The sequence below is a fragment of the Colias philodice genome, chromosome 17 (genome assembly GCF_061535455.1).
Source record: "Colias philodice isolate Cphi_HAF_F1 chromosome 17, ilColPhil1 Martin Lab GWU primary, whole genome shotgun sequence".
NCBI lineage: Eukaryota > Metazoa > Arthropoda > Insecta > Lepidoptera > Pieridae > Colias > Colias philodice.
In genome coordinates, this window is record NC_143102.1 from 6,640,794 (window position 1) to 6,659,660 (window position 18,867).

Consider the following 18,867-nt stretch of genomic DNA (forward strand, 5'->3'; position numbering starts at 1 on the left):
TCTGAAATCTATAAGCCGGTATTGACCATATCATGTTATATACCTATATGTATATTGTGTAGAGCTTAATACTGTACTGATACTAATCTGCTTATGCCAATAGTGCGTAAATGTGTAGATTTTGCTAGGGATTAAGAAAGGAATCGATGATGTAATAAATGAACAAATTGAATAGGCCTAAGCGGAAAAGTTGAGACGAAAATATAGAGTGTATCTATAACATTATGTACAATTATTGTGAAACAGCTACGAATACTGGGTAAATCTATTATTTGATAACACTATGTATAAAATATTTTGTATGAATTTTAACTATAGGTATTTGTAGTCGATGTGCCATTAATTAAATTAATATTATTATTTGGTGTAGTTTAATATGTTTAATAAGAACGTAGACTGTATTTGAGTGTGAAAATGCAAACATTTTGGCAATTAACATACGAAATAGTTAATGCGTATTAACTACTTGATAAAACACATGACAATTTGAGAACATTGAATAACGAAATATTAGAATTAAGCCAAACAGCCGTGTTGTGTAATTCCAACTGCGAGGTCGGAGGCTGTATTCATGCTGTCAACAGAGCGCTCAGTATTGATTATGGAGCAAGCGATTTTTTTCTGAAACCAGGTCATAAAAACGTGCTTAAAGTACAAGTTTTATTGAAGCCAATTATTTTTGCATAATTTCACGCAGCCTTCAAACGTGCTATCAAAGAGTTTGTTAATTCTACCTCAGTGATGACGAGTGTGTTAAATGACGTAGGTATATTGGTGTTTTCTTTCGATTTTATACTTAAATTTTCAATTAAAATATTGTTTTATGCATCCGCAAAATGAAAATATTATTGAACACCTTTAAAAGACAATAATATAGGCTTTCCGGTAAAAATGATATTCCATAGTACCTACCTACATCACAATTTCCGAGATCTTCCTTTTTTCTATGCAAAGTTACATACAATTCTCATCAGCCCTTTTTGCGTTTATATCAACAGAAAATTTCCATTTATAATTTAAGTACTTAGAATGTCTTACGTAAGTAAATACAAGAACTACGTATCTGAAGTGATTACAGATATTTAGACAGACATGAGACAGACTTTCCACAAAGATGCAGTTTCTTAGATAAATAAGAACTCTATTTAGTTAATGTTATTTTCTTGGCTCTTCACAATAAATTCCACATAAAGGCAGACACACGGCAAGCGACTCGCGAGTAATTTTCTAAGAAAATTTAATTTATGGCAAAGTGTCTTGGTTGCGGTCTCTTATATCGGTGAAAGGCGGTTACAGTAGGTAATTGTACATGTTTTTAGTGCTTATTTTTCTTAATATTGGAGAATGGAGAGACGCGACGCCTAATCTTGGATAATATAATGTTTCAAATATATGTTATTTCCAAGGAAGATTAATTAAAAAGGCGCAAGGAAGCCTTCCATAGATAGGTACAATATTAAGTTCAATTATTTAACTCTTGTTAAAAAAATCTTGATTATCAAGTAGTAAAAAAAGCATTCCAACATTTATTATCAACCCTATTTATTATCATACATTTACGTATAGTACAGGTTCGTAAAAGATTTCGTTTGTAAAAGAAATAAGAACTAACAAATGAAAATGTCCCTAGTACGTAAATGTGAGAACTAAAAACATTTAGAAATTTAGCACGACTGTGCATTGTAATAAAACTGTAAAAATGTACCTATTCATTTAAAAAGACTTTGTTTCTACTGTGAACAGAAAGATTGAAATTTCTTTTGAGGTCTTAAAATCTGCTCGAAATTTAATTTAAATTGTTTTACATAGAATTGAATGTTTTTAACTTGTATAAAATTAGTTATTATATAAAGTTTAATTTATGAACTGAAAAACTCAAAGAAGTCGTTGTTAATTAGTAAGTAACTTATATATGTACTTATTTCATCTTTTAAATACTTATATAATATTTGTAGTCAAGATCGATTCTTGTTTAATGAAATTTTTATTAACTAATCAATGTATACCTACGAATCGATCATGATGAAAAACATAATACGTTTACACATTTTTAGCGTGGTTATTAATTACTGTTGTGACTGCACAAACATATTAACACTACAAACATGATATTATACAAAATACAAATAGGATCTTTTATTTCCGTGCGAGTTGGTAAGTTCGCATAGCAAAAATGGCGGACACAAAGTTCAGCAATAGGACTACATCACGTCCAAATTCGCGACAGCTGCTCAAATATTGCCGGCAACTCAACGCAACATGTTGTTTTAATTGCTACTATTAATTTCATACTGAATATGAATACTCTATACATTCATGATTGAGAGACAAATTGGGTATTAAGTATTGAGCCTGGATTTCGGAATTACATTTATTTTACGTTCAACAAATTTTAAATCTGTGTTTGGCTTTTAATAAAATCATGTTACAGTTGTAGAAAGCCTCCGAAATGTAGCTACATTTAGTATAGGTAGTATTTATTTTATTTAAAGGCTGTAGATTTTCTCAAGGTTATAGACACAGTTTGTATTTTCTGGTAATTTAATTTAATCTTACAGTAAATTAACCAGAGGTTATGTAATTTGTATTACGTACTCCAATTTCCATGAATCCGTTCCACAGAATGTAAATGGTGAGTATCTCAGAAAATTATACCCTTGTTATCACAAATTTACAATTATAATTATCTTAATATCTTCCACGCTAAGTGCAGAAGTTATCAAGTTACACAAGAAAATTAGATAATTTGAAATATTTAATTTATCTCGTTTGATATAGGTGAAAATTTGTGTTTTTCTTAGTCATCCAAAAACAAAACTTGTAATGTGAATTAAGAATTAACATAAATATATGAACTTATCATACTAAAATTTTGCGAGGTTCTAAGTCCATATAAAATAAACTTCCTGATAAAGCAAAACTGGCCACCAATTCATTGTCTAATAAATAGGTAATATTGGCTCTACTCGCAGTTTATCTTGGCCATAATATTTCATATTTTATTTATTAAAGTAGTGACCATTACTGCAAAAAACTTTGAGCGTAATATCTGTGGTATCTGTGGTAATATAATGTTCCTGATCAACTCAGATACTATTATAGAAAACTTCTAAATTAGTTTAGAATTGATAGAGCAGCACTGAGCAGCACCATCATGAAATATCTAAACAACAATTCATGTTGAATAAAAAAATTATATAATATAAGTTTTAATTACGCTGATTAAAATTTGATTTTAATAATAACATTTCCCAGAAAAGGAATATATATACAGATAAAATTCCAACGTTTGCTATGTAAACATATTCGAAATAATTTTACTGAAATGTATCTCCATTTAGAATTGATACAAATGTATTAATAAAATTATGCTAAAGTGTTAACAATGACAGTAAAAAGCTTTTCCCAAAGGTCTTTAAGGGTGCTTGGTAGAGTAACGAAGCTAATGACTCCTCAGCCATTTTATAATGAGCACCAAATAAGCCGCCCGTCTATTTTCCGACAACTGGGAAAATATTTTTAAAACCTGTTGTTTAACATAAATACTAAATAGAATTTCGTTTGTTTTTTTAAAAATGTTTACTAATATTATAAAGCTGAAGAGTTTGTTTGTTTGAACGCGCTAATCTCGAGAAATACTGGCCCGATTTAAAAAATTATTTCGGTGTTGGATAGCCCATTTATCAAGGAAGGCTATATCTATATATATCATCACGCATATATTATGTTACTAAAAATATAATTGTACAGAAATTCAAATATGAATCCTCACTGCCAATGCGTTGTAACCACAGAAGTCTTAAAAATACAAACATAACGCAACATGTGATTTGTGAAGAAAACTCATGTTCTATTTGTAAAGTTTATTTATAAATAATAACTATAAACTGTAAACAATTCCCTCGATAGCCTTCAAAGTGTTGACATAGAAAATGTGAACAGAAAGCAAACAGTTTTAAAAGATTGAAAGGAGACTGAAACAAAGTGCAGTGTGATATAAAACTAAACACAGGGCAGAAATAAGATTACACTTCCAGTAAAAGTGCATTTACATAATAATAGAGCTTGAATTATTCATATTGCTTCAGCCAAAAGACTGTGATGATTTGTTAACTTTCATGTGTTATAACACAAGGAAAATATGCCTCAATATATGCATATGGTTAGACCCAAAAACCCTTTAGAAAGGGAAGGTCGTGGAATATTTTCATTTGAAAAGCTTTGTGATATTTTTGGTGTTTTGTTTATTAGAAGTTGCCTATATACCGGTATTATGTATAGGAAAATTCAATAAACCCGACAAAAATAGTGTTTGGTCGATAAAATATATTGCTTTTTCACATTAAGATTTTTATTTGAAAAACACTGAAACTCTACATTGTAATTCATAGATACATGAAGTCGATAGTTATTTAACATTCCATTTTGTAACCAATCCGAACATCAAATTTTGTAAGCATGTAGGTATATTGTCTGTGCAATATTATTACCATACTTTGGATTTATAAAAGTGAGGTATAGGAAAACATGCGTTGTAGATCGTAAGTATGCGTTTATGTTTAATTGTTTATCTCATCAATTTTAAACTAATTACTTTTATCCTACATAACAATAAAACCTCGTGCAAATGAAATTCATAATTCTTTATTTACGATAAACATGGTATAAAGATTACATTTGTTTTAGTTACAGTAAGTAAGCATGTTTAGTCGTTATTCAAAAACAGCATGCAAATTTTTAATTATTACAAAGAACATTTGGCAATTATCTTTGTAAAAACCTAATACGAAGAAAACACGGGTATCCCATAGATATCGTCTAAGTACAAGTATATACACTCAATGTTGCGTTTACAAAGGACTAATGTACCATGAGAGTGCACATAACGTTTAGCAAATTGAATTCCAGTCGCCATTAGAGTCATTTGAATGCTACTCCACACCGTAATCAAGTTAAGTGGAATGATTGGAAATTTTCGGATGATAAGGTGCTTTAAATTGATTGATGTTTTATGTTACGGGTAAACAAAGGTGCGTGAAATTATTTACCGATTAAACATGAATATGCGAAATAATTACCGTTAAGGATACATTTTTATGCGTTCAAATTTGAGAGATATTCCGTCACAAAATTTACGTGTTTATGGTAGTAGTACAATTACAGAAAAACATTAACACTGAAAATGAGGGCAGACAATCATTCATCTTCGACTAAATAAGCTGACATTTAGTATCGTAGGTACCTACTTAGAAATAAATAAAACTTCGCAAATACAAAAAATAATGAAAAGTATATCCTAACTTCAAAATTACCGTAAACATACCTACTCAATATTAATTACATAGTGAGATATTGCTATTCGATTTTTATTTTTAAACATATATAGATTTGTGCCTAATAGTTCACGTCCTATATATTCTTAACTAGAAATCAATTGCAGCCAATGTGCGCAATAGACTGCATTTGACAAGCTCGTAATGATTAATAGAAACAACTGCTGTTGCGTTTCCGACTGTTATTAATTCTCAATTATCCAATAAATTATAGCCAGCTATCCAGTATATCTCTCCCATTAAAATAGCACATCACTTTAAAATAACCATATACACATAGTTATTTAATAAGTTTGAAGGTGTACTTAAAAACTCATGCTTCAGGTTTTTCACACCCACTTTTCGCAAATATACTTAGAATACCTTATACAGACAAACCACACAAAATAAGCTGCTCGTTATAGATACGAACTTATTAAATGGTAGTGTTAATCTCCTTTGAAATGACGCCATTCAGCATCACCCCATTATCAATCACAAAAGAGGAACCCGTTATACTTCTTGCTTTGTCGCTAGCTAAATACAGAACCAAATCCGCTATCTCACTCGCTTCTGATATTTTACCTAAAGCCGCAGCTTTTGTGAGCATTTCGTATGTTGAAGTCCTTTCTTTTTCATTTTGAAAACTATTCTCGAAATATTCCGTTTTAACAGGGCCAGGGTTAATATTATTTACACGAACACCTTTTCCGCCTAATTCCATAGCAATGCTTCGCATAAAATGGTCCAGGGCTGCTTTTGATGAGCAGTAGGTGAAATTATATGGAAACAATGTCTGGTATGCCCCTATACTAGATATATTTACCACGTTTCCTCGACTTTCAATGAGGTGGGGAAGTGATAGATGTGTAAGAAATACAGACGCGCGCAAATTAATAGCCATCGTTTGATCAAACACGTTCATGGCATTTTCTGAGAGAATACTCGCAAACGATACTGTGCCAGCGTTGTTTACAAGTATATTTAGTTTTCCATAATGCTTTATCACTTCATTTATTACCCTTCTAGTATCTGAATCATTGGTTAAATCGGCCACAACAATTAAAGGGTCTCTCCCATATTTGCGACATTTATCAAAAACGTTTTTCAGCTTGCCTTCGTTTCTTCCAATAATTGCAACATCAGCTCCTTCCTCCGCGAATTTGATAGCAATTGCAGCCCCAATGCCAGAACTTGCACCAGTCACTAAAACAGTTTTATTATTGAATGACATATTTATTCGCTCAATTCACAACACATGGACTTGTGTGCACTTCTAAATGACAATGGCATCGAATTTTATTGTTAATTTATTTTGAAGCAATTAACACAAAGTGATAAGATTAAAATAATTTAACACGTAGGTGTACGATGTTCAAATTTCGCAATTAAAATATTGTAGAACATTTTAAGTAAAAGTTGATCTTATTGCAGGTGCATTAGATTTGAATTTGAATTTAATTTAAAAATAATAATTCACAATCTAGAATCTAGATTGTAGCAATTCACTAGAAATGATTAGGTAATATATTTAAAAGATAAATCAAATCCGAGACACGAGGAACTATCAAGGACAAGGGTCTTGTGAAGGAATTTTGTATGCAGTCTCTATCTAAGTTTGTTATATTGTATTATCAGTTATTAGTTGAGTCTTTGCTGGCCTTACTAATATTGTGAACCTGAAAGACATTTTAAAACAAATTCATAATGGGAATATAAATGACTTAGAAACTTCATCATGGATTTGAAGTTTGCTTTTGTTTAACGATCAAAATTGCAAACAAACTTTAAACTTAATAACTTCGGCCTTGTGAAACAAATTTCTATAATAATAATTAGTTAAGAGGTACATTCAGGGCTTCTGGTTCTGTTTTACATAATAATAATCTCAACCATAACTGAGACGTTAATTTGCTGGTCACAAGAAATAATTCTGGAGCACGAGTTCGAGTTGTGATGTTAAAGGTTTTCTGAATTATGATTTTGAATTCTTTAGCACATTATGTTATGAACGTAGTTTACTTTTAAGACAATAAAAATATTACAAGATTCGTTGAATCCATTGAAAATATAAAAAATATATAAAATATAAAAATATCAAATACAAATTATTTTTAAAGATATATCAATCAAATCTTATTATTGATCAAATTATGAGTTTCGTAATTCACCTAATTAATCAATCAGTTTTATAGGTATCTATGAGGATATATTTTATGAAGTGAAAACTTCTTTAGCGGCGTTGAGCACTTTTTCTGTAATGGGTATAAAATCTTAAACTGGCGTCAGGACACGTGACCTGATCGAAAAAGCGTAAGACGGATGGAGAGTAGACAGCTATCCCCTCTCTACTACGCGCGTTTCTCTACTTTTGCTGGCACTCTCGGAGTGCAACCCGTCTTTTTTATAGGTAGTAAGATATTTATTGACGTGGCCGGAGCTGAAGAGCGTAGCCCAAGACCGAACGCGATGGCGGCGCACTGTGGACGCCTTCTGCCCCACATAGGACCTTAAGTCAAGATATTTATTCTTGTGTAGTAACAATAATTTCACCCAGTGCAAGCAAGCGGAGATGCACAAGGACTCCTATTATAAATAACTACGTGAAATCTGAACTCCTTGAAATAAAAGGAAACACAAAGTACATCGTAGTTCCTTGTAACATCAGTCGCATAGTTTAGTAATTACTTGAATAATTATTGGCATTTAATATTACATTATATGCATTTTTTATAATTAGGAAATGAAATGTAATTGTATTTCGTGTAATATTTAGGTTTGTTATTATTTTTTTATGTTTATGTATCTGTTTTTAAATTAAAAAAAAAAACGATATTCCGTTTCAACTGCATTCCAATTTCCAGTTTCTGGAATTTCTGATACAGTATAAAATATTTTTGAGTTCTTTAAATTAATTTTTTTCTTTTTTCAGGATCACACAGAAAATGAACAATATAGGTAATTACTTATAATACTTACACATAATACACACCAACGAGCTCTACATAATTATGTACATTTAAAGATCTTAGTTAAAATATTATTATCGCTACTCAGACGCATATATTTTCATCGTAGAATAAACTGCATTAAATGCGTTTTTTAAGTAATTTCTGGATAAATATGAGGCAATGAAATACGTTTAATCCGTCAGTCCTCGGATCACAGACACAATAGAAAATCTATTGTGTCTCGGCCCGATCGGGCCGCTCGGTGGTCAATGGGTTAAAATATGTCGCAGATATCTACGTAAGTATAACACATTGATAAAAAAGACAATAACGCCATGAATCATGATGCAGGATACATCCATTGCACTGAAAATATTTTAAAGCCAGCCGACTATTTGAAATATTAATCCACGGGGATTAAGTCGCGGGTAAATTAAACCTAGTATTAAATCTTTTCTATCTCTACTCTACAAATATAAAATCGTATCGTGTCGTCTCGTGTCACAATGTCCGTTACCATACTCCTCCGAAACCACTGGATCGATTCTCATGAAATTTTGTGTGCCTATCTGAGAATCGACCAACATTTATTTTTCATACGTACTTTGATACCTCTTAGAGATAAGAGTAAGGCAGTCGGCAGAACACATTTGCGAGGATAGCTAGTAAATATATAGACCTATAGTAACCACAGATTCCATTCCACTGTTCATTTCGAGTTATGAACAATTGCAAAGTTCAAAATTACTGTTTGCGATGCTTTTCTGCGTGATATGTTTGCTTTATATGCAATGTTGCCAAGGACTTCATAAACTAGCTCATGCATACAACTTTGCTTGTGTTATTAAATTTTACGGATACAAAATATACAAAAACATATTTTATAAGCGTAATAGAATTTCACATTGAGTATGAAACGCTTAATAATATACAGTTTTTTTGCAATGATTTGGGAAAATAGAAACAAAGAAAGTATGTAATAGTTATTATTATTAGTTATAATATTAGTGTGAAGGATAGGTATATCGAATGTTACCTATTAGGTACTCAATAATGAAGTTTCCGACTTTTCCTTTTTCATGAAAGCGCTATAGGTGCAAGGAAAGTGATAAATAATTAATAATATGTAATTGATTAAATCCAATTACTGATATATAAAATTAAAGTAACTATGGGCTATGGAGTTAATGCATTCCACACCTGATTCCACTCATCGATTTTTCTTTACGGGCAAGTAAGCGATTATTCTTCTATGTCATGCACAGTAATACTTTTTGACTCTACCGTGGTTTAAAACCATACTTTTATATACGTTTAAAACTTCAATTTCCCGTACATGCGTTTATTATACACTACATAACAGAAGTTCAACCCTGAACTTTACTATAACTGTATAAGCCACTACATTTAAATTAAATTGAATAATTTATTTGGTGAAGTCCTGCCTTTTACATTTAAATTAAAAGAGTGGAAACTTATCAAACGGCAATATGGCTTCAAACTCATTTTCTTTTTATTTCACAAGTTAAATTGCGACTTGATTGCATGAAGCAAAAAATACAATGTAGGTACCAACAGTGAGCGGAGAAAAAGTTTAAATTACATACCTATATTACATACCAGTATTTTAAATGTAAAACTTTGCATATTCACAGGTTAGATAATAGGTATCATAGGTTGCAGGTGTATTTATTACTCTCGGCTTGTTATCGGATAATTTGGTACAAACAATTTTTTAAACAGAAAGGCTGTCAGGCAAAATTGATTGTACTTAAATAGTCTGACTATAAACCTATTATTTTGGAAACGTAGATACTACTTTATACTATTTTTAATATCTAAATAGATTTCGCAGTGATCTTTTTCACGTCACGTTATCAACTCTCATTGCAAGTTTTTTCTGAAAGAATTTCAATTGTTTTTATTTCTCAAATAAGAATAGAGATAATGACGAAGACAAAAGAGAAAAATCTTATAGTCTGTATATTCAAATTCAAAGAATCACTAATTTATTTTTTTATGCATATTAAATAATTTTCCTGTACCTAGGTTTGAAAGATAATAGTAAAATACTACTAGGATAGTATTATATTATTATCTGTTGTGCAAATTATGCATTTTCTTCATTCAAAAAGGGATTAAGTATTAACCCGTGACGCGTCCGGCGCACAGCCGACACCGATCCCGATAGTGTCAAGGGAGTTCACGAAATCTAGCTTTTTTATGACTACCGAGTTTGAAAATTTTATTTACCCTATTGTTCTATAATTATATGCCATGTATGATATATTTTTGGAAAGAGGAAGAAACTAGTTATAGCATAAAAATGTAATCATGACGATATATTTTTTCTATAAAATTATAAAAAATTGATTTTCTTTTGTTTTAATTTTAATTGCTTACATACTAACACTTACATTATAATGCTGAGTCATCAAATGATCATATTCACGTTTTCATATCACTACACGATTGCCAAATACATTCACTTATATTTTCACACATTTAACACAACGTATTTCACTATGAATAATAACAAATCTCCATTATTCACAAACAAGAAAAAAAGCGCCATTTTGCGTCTTCCGCACTGAAAAGTTGAGACACTTTTTCACTGAGTATTCTTCAAATATCCCTAAAACCAATATCATAAACGTATTCTACGTAAAATTTCCAGTAATATACGTCTCAATTATCACTCATCTAATTATTCCTCTCGGCATAATTCACAATCCAAATATTCGTTGAACAAGACAAATGTCACAAACTATGGCCGATGACGCAACTCAATCAATGATTCACTTTTTTTTTTTATTTTGTGGTTTTGGTCTCTATTGCCTGTCTCGGAGTCGTGTCGATTCGAATTATAAATGTTTAAGGCATAGAGAAATATTTTTTATACTGGAAACATTCACTTGTAAGAACTACAGGTGACCTTCAAAGTCATTGGCCGCGTTATGAACAGTCGTTGTTACGCAGGACGCTACAGTACAGTTTTAGTTATGAGCAACCGTCTGTACATAGGACGCGTCACGGGTTAATAATCCATTTGTGCAACCATGTACTTTGAATACAAAAACATTATATTTTCCTTCGTTTAAATAAATTGCGACCTTTTTATTGTTTAAGTCGAAGATAGTACCAAAGTAAACGGGAAACGCTCCAAAACTCGAAAGGTTTGATGAAGGTCTCGTAAAGAATAGAAACTTTTGGGCACGTAGCTTTGTTATTTTCACATTGAAACTTGGAAATTTGACAGTAAAGTGAAGGGAATATTGTAATGATGTAAATCGTACTTACTTACTATTTTACCATAACTAATCCTTAAAAATATAAGCTTCAAATTTACGTAGTAGCACAGAAGTAGTAGTATCTAACTATTTAAAAATATTGTTAATTTTTTTTATTTTATATTAAAAAACCACATTAAAACGCTGTCGATTACCTATGTTGATTTTAAGCATCAATATGTATATGTAAAATCTAAATAAACCACAAGACAAGTCCTTTCATATATAGATAGAGCTTTTAGGAGGAATAACTGAATGTCCATGAGCGAACCGTGTATAGAAAGCTAGTCTAATATAATTTTTTGAATAACAAAACTTAGAATATATGGGTTCCGGGTTTTCTTTGAAGACTTATACTAATCAAGATGAAAGTTATCTTATTCATTTTCTATTTGGGTACATCTGACCCGCATCGTCTTTGACTCGTAGGGCGATAGAATCTTTTCACAATAAAGTGAAAATCTATTTTGCTTTGCATACAAAATCTTCTCATCCGAATATAATTTCCTTGGTAATTAGCGGTATTATTCTCGCATAGAAATGGGTTTTTGTTGGCAATGTATCTAATTAAGATACTTAACATTAAACTAGACTTAAAATGCACTGCTGAAAACGACATCAAAAGCCTTTTACAGAAAAACAGACAGAGACGCTACAGCATAGTAAATGGCTTTAAAATTATTATAACAATGTACCTACTACGTAGTACTAATAACCCACAAAATTACACTTAGACTATGAGTAGCAAGTCACAATAATCCCTTAGTAGCTTATAATCCGGATTAGTATAGGACATTTTTTTTCCCACTTCCGCGTAAGATAAAATAGGTGGAGGATAATATACTTCATTGCGCAAAAGCAGGCAATTTTATATTATCTACTAGCTGCGCCCCGCGGCTTCACCTATTGGTCTAAGCGTGATGATATATAGCCTATAATAGCCTTCCTGGATAAATGCAGCCGCAGGACTATCTTACACTAAAAGAATTTTTCAAATCGGACCAGTAGTTCCTGAGATTAGCGCGTTCAAACAAACAAACAAACTCTTTAGCTTTATAATCTTAGTATAGATTTGCCTTTTAAGGAAATGCCAGCGTCATTGCCCAAAAGCACATCATCTTATAGGTATGTATTTTGGTTTACTTGCGTATACATTTCAGGATCACAGGCATTTTCGTCTCTGTGGGCTTTATTTTAGACGCAACTTTAATGTTCGTTGAGCCGTTATTATTCGGTTGTCGGCTGAGTTGATTCTCAGTCCGTTTATAAAACATTGTTCATGCAGGCGAGCTTTAATTCTGTAATAGGGGTCCTTGTATAAAAATAGCCGGTGGATTAATTATGTTTATAAACTCGATTTTCAGGTAAAGGTCACGTATTTACTTTATAATGGTGTCATTTTAGTTAAAATATTGGTAAACAAATAAATACTGTAAGTGCAGGTACAACATATAAAGATGATTGAAAATTATTGAATGATAAACGTGTTTTCAAGTAACTTAGGTAAATCTAATATTAGTTATAAAATTACCTTGATTACCACAGTACCTTAAGATATTTAATAGAACTTATGTATAATTTTATTTATAGGATATATTTGAGTTAGAGTTTATAATTATAAATATAAAAGATTTATTGTGATACGAGATCACAACTATATGACGTGATTTATTTGCTCCAGCTAGGTCAATGTTAAACCTTGACCACAGACCTTTCTAAGTCTCTTTTCAAGGATAGAAATATTGTCCATGGTGCATAAAAATTCATGATGGAAAATCTTCCCTTCATTATGGTAAGGGATAATAAGGTATTATTAAAATGAATAAGGTAGAGCAACTTTAAAAAAAATCACAAATACACGTACATAATTTACTATACTTATATGAGGGTAGAAAGTTAAAAATGCGAAGATTTCATGATATATTATTGATACATTCTATTAGGAGTAGAATATTCTAGAAGAAAATAATGAACAAGTATTTTAATTCCATTATAATTCTTGTCATGAAAAATAACAGAAACAGATTGTATTTACAACGGTTGCACTTATTTAACCTTTCTTTATATCGTTTATCTTTGGCATCAAAATCAATGGAAAATGGATATCAAACACTGTCAAGTTTGTAGCCAGATTATTATATAAATAATATTAAACCCAGTGACCCGCCCCTTACACACCACCTTTCTATAACAGTTGTCCCTTCGTTGCGTCTTGGGTATGTAAACATAGGAAACTTTATGTAACATACAAACTTCTGCCGCCCTTTCCATAAACTTAGGGGTTATGTTTCCGAAAATCATTCATTCCTTTTTACAAATATTATATAGAGAACCTCGGTATATTGTGCTTTTCAGTCAGAAGTATTAAGTTCTGCGTCAGTTCGTCAGTTTTTATTCAAAACTGAATTTATAAAATTCCGTTATAGTTTTTGATAACAACTATACATATAAGTTTTGTTCAGCAATAGAAAAAGTCATTTTAGATACATAAAGTAAAAAATTAAGGACCCTAACGTTAATTGTTGAAAATGGTAGGTAAAGGTAAGGTTTGTATCCATCATGTTCTAAATTCTATTCTTACCCTAATAAAAAGCAGTTAAATAAAAATCCATTTCAAACACAATGATAATCTTTCATACGTTATACAGTTCCATTGAAAACGTATGAAAACGCAGTTACCTTTTGTTCGGTGACAAAGAAGCTAAATTGTTTCGTAATTACGAAGCAATTACAGACAAGTAGCTACGCTACGCGATAAAAGAACATCGTATAAATTGTCATTTTTCCTTACTTTAATTCTAAAGGAATTGGCTATGAAGCGAATTTAATTAAATTAAACCATTTGTCCGTTTTCGTTTATTACAACTGCTATTGTTAATTCCTATAAATGTTTATTTAGTACATTAAAAATGCTGATGAGATGGGCTTTGAAGCTATGCCGGATACATTACAATTACAATGTTTTATAAAGTTAGTATAAAAAAATGTATATGAGCCACGGATATGAGAAGACTGTAATTAATCCCTACTAATATTATATATGCGAAAGTAACTCTGTCTGTCTGTTATGAAAGGCACAGACAATCTTTAGACCCTGAGAAAGAACATAGGCTACCTTTTATTGCGAAATATTTACCACGGGCGAAGCCGGGGCGGACCGCTAGTTACCTATATAAATAATAGCCCACTTGTAATAAATAATATATAAATAAGGATAATATAAAGTAATGGATGATTTCATCTTTGTTTCTAAGACAACCTCGAGCGTTTAATTTCAATTTCCCTTAAAGAGTACTTTATATGGAAGTAAGAAGGATTTATATCTATATTATTACAGGAGATACGTATTTATACCTACCAACGTATCTATTACTTCTAACTTCAAATAATAGTGTTAGTAACAAATTCAAATAACTCTATTTTCCTTGTTTTATGACTATTTTGCGGTTTATCTTTCAATTATTTCATTCTTAAACAGTCAGTAGAATAGATGAATAATAATTTGTTAGCCATAGATTAATTTGTCCTTGACTCATTAATAACAATCAATGCTTCGGAGGACTAATAGCCTACTGACTTGTATTACGGCCGGAGTGCTTTTTATTTATTTTTGTTCTGATTTCGCCTACACCATTATTTTATTTACATGTACTACTTCTAATTTTAGCAATATATTATTTGGTAATTAAATTAAGTTTAATCAAGATGGATCAATATGAACCCAAAAATAATAATTATCCTCGCTCTTATAATATTATGTATTGTGAAGAAATACTGTAAATACCTATTTAATTACTATGTATGTTATTGTTTTTTTTTTCCAATTAGAGTGACTTGTTACCTGCTTAATATGCTATTAGCTAGTACTGTATCATGTTTATGATATGGTCCCGAAAAATGTACCAAAACAGTAGGTTAATTACTGTATGAGACTGTCCTTGTAAGTAATTTGTAACAAAGCGCCGTATTAAATGACATCACGATTCATAACGGTACTCTTGTTAAGGGCACTTGGTATAGGATAAGTGAGATGACAATTTTTACATAATTAGCCCAAAGGTGAACTAGGCCACTGGCCAACGCATTTAAGTAACTTATATCCCTATGGCATTTTAGTGTTCTGGGATTAAGTTTAGATAATATATTATTGCCTTTTGTTGGTATTTTTGCTCTAAGGTTATGTTATTGAATGACCACACAAAATAATAAAAAATGTTAAGTACAATGTATGACTCATTATACATTAATTAAGTCTTAAAATATTAGTTTTAAGATGAAGCAATGAAACTTCAAAGCGATATATTTAATTTGGATTGCAGCAATTTATTTATAATTCTGATATAATATGTACGTACACAATTAAAAAGTAAGTATTTCGTTCTCAAGCCTACCATGATATAATCAGGTCAACTAACTATTAACTACAAGCCGACATGATCCAAACAACTCATAAGAATGTATGAAGTCCGCACAATGTTAAATAACATAATAGTCCATTGAATGAGTCCCTCCAAGGGGGGTCTAGAGTGCGTGAGTTAGTAACGTAAGATGTTTCTTCGGAAACATGTCAAGAGTCCCTAGGTAATAAACATTCTAAAACCCCGGGACACTAGGAGGAGCCCCGGAGTGGGGGGAGGGGGGAAAAGGTCCATTTTTTTCATTTTTCGCTTAAATCTCAAAAGCGGTACATGTTAGAGAAAAACTTTCAAGGAAAAGTTGAAAGGCCATAAAATTATCTACAAGTTGTACCTAGATCATTTTTTTCTATTCGCAGCCGTTTTCGAGCTACATCCCATGAAATGTGAAAAATTCGAAAGCTTTTTATTTTACCTAACTACTCTAATAAATTCAATACCTCCTAAACGCCTCCATGGTGGAATCTGTTTTTTTATCAATGATAGACCTAATTATGAGCAATCTATCTGAACCGGTATCAAGTTGCACTTTTGAGTTTTTTGGAAGAAAAAAATAAAAAGATCAAGTTCAGTAACTCAAACTACCCTAATATTATAATATTTTGACAATCGATTCCTCCTAAAGGCTTCAATGGAGGAATGTGTTTATTTTACCAATTATAGACCAAATTAAGAGCAATCTATCAGTACCGGTCACAAGTTGCACATTTGAGTTTTTTGGAAGAAAAAAAATAAAAAGTTCTACTATCGTAACTACCCTAATAAAATTCAATTCCCCGTAAAGGCCACCGTGGTGGAATCTGGTATTTTTATCAATGATAGACCTAATTATGAGCAATCCATCTGTACCGGTCACAAGTTGCACTTTTGAGTTTTTTGGAAGAAAAAAATAAAAAGATCAAGTTCAGTAACTCAAACTACCCTAATATAATATTTTGACAATCGATTCCTCCTAAAGGCTTCCATGGAGGAATGTGTTTATTTTACCAATTACAGACCTAATTATGAGCAATCTATCAATACCGGTCACAAGTTGCACATTTGAGTTTTTTGGAAGAAAAAAAATAAAAAGATCAAGTTCAGTAACTCAAACTACCCTAATATAATATTTTGACAATCGATTCCTCCTAAAGGCTTCTATGGAGGAATGTGTTTATTTTACCAATTATAGACCTAATTAAGAGCAATCTATCAGTACCGGTCACAAGTTGCACATTTGAGTTTTTTTGGAAGAAAGAAATATTTTTTGATCGTATGGGGAAATTGTTTGAGCCAAAATTATTTTTTACTGCGTGTAACTCAGAAACGGTAGGATATAGGAAAAAATGATTTAGGTACAATTTGTAGATAATTTTATGGCCTTTCAACTTTTCCTTGAAAGTTTTTCTCTAACATGTACCGTTTTTGAGATTTAAGCGAAAAATGAAAAAAATGGACCTTTTCCCCCCTCCTCCCACTCCGGGGCTCTTCCTAGTGTCCCGGGGTTTTAGTATGTTTATTACCTAGGGACTCTTGACATGTTTCCGAAGAAACATCTTACGTTACTAATTCACGCACTCTAGAACTTTTTATTCAATGGACTATAAACTTTATGGCCACGCAACGTTATTCACACCATTTTGATTATCAAGATACGAGAATTCATATTGTTACGATAAATGCCAGTCGTAAATGGGCATTTTGTTTCAGTAATTCTGAATGGGGACGTTTTATGAAATGTTTTTGTAATTTTAGAAGTCACGTTGTTCCTTGCGCATTATTGATTTAGCAACTAGTGTCCACTATCTGAAGAAGGTAAAAGAAATGTAAGAATTAAGAGGGTCTACAATCAACAGATGGTCAGTGTAGTTTACAATTTCCTTCGTTTACCTTTACGAATGTTATTTACTATAATAGGTATGCATAGATAATAATTAAAATCAATGTAGGTACTAGGTACAATGTGCATATATATAAAATAAAGATTGAATAAGTAAACCATAACAATGAATAATGAATAATATCAACGAAAATTACATACTATAACAGTATAATTTATGAATTATTTCGATTAAAATAAATTCCTTAAAACCTTCCAATCGCCTTTCAGTATTCCTTCGAGATTTAGCAGATTCAAGAAAACAGAACATTATGTAAAGTGTGGACGCATCATTTGGCAAGTCTAAATTTCCTAAACATTGTTATAAATCATTTGATTTAAATTAAGTAGCAATCTAGCTGTAATTTTTATGAGTCAAATAGTGGGCTTAATTAAGAACCTATCACGGAAAAAGAAGAAATACTTTATTAGATGAAATAACGAGGCTTTTTATAATTAATTTAAAACTGATATTAATATCAGCGCTTTAAAGTTTACAGTAAGTAGTTAAGCTCTTAAAATCTATATTTGTTCCTGGGAATTGACTTACGTAAAAGTAGCTCTATATTTGAAATAAATGTTGTTTTATGAAGATGCAACCTCGTTTTAATTATTTATTACTCTTCTAAATAACATAAAATATTATAATCTTCTTTTTATTATTCAAAAATTTCAGAACCCTCAATATCAAAAGCTCTAAACATATCCTCAGGTAAATACCGAATTTAATAGATACCCTTTACTCTCGTTAAACACTAAAGTGCCCGTAAATTAAAATATGTGTATTTTCAAATGTAAAGTCTTTAATTAAAACTCACCGCTATCGAATTATCACGCTTTTGTGATCCACGTCCGATTGTCAAACTTTGTTCTGTGTGAAAAATTAACACTTCACTCTATTAAAAATTCATACACGCACTGTAAGTCACTAACGTCTAAGGTGCTGGGATTTATAATAAAAAATCATCAAATACCGTTTTTTTTACAACAAAATGCAAACGTTTCACGTTCAATCCTTCAGGCCACTGAGAGCGGGCTGTA

General features: G+C 31.2%; 2 protein-coding genes across 3 annotated transcripts in view; one reads left to right on the forward strand and one right to left on the reverse strand.

The window, feature by feature from the left end:
- Window positions 1-18,715, reverse strand: part of LOC149481137 (putative G protein-coupled receptor CG31760) — a 56,725-nt gene extending 38,010 nt beyond the window's left edge. Inside the window, exon 1 of the mRNA XM_089705686.1 lies at window positions 18,645-18,715. The gene's annotated coding sequence lies outside the window, so the exon portion shown is untranslated. The remainder of the gene's footprint in view (window positions 1-18,644) is intronic.
- Window positions 1-18,867, forward strand: part of LOC149481131 (glutathione S-transferase 2-like) — a 280,674-nt gene that overhangs the window by 255,501 nt on the left and 6,306 nt on the right. The window lies entirely within an intron of this gene.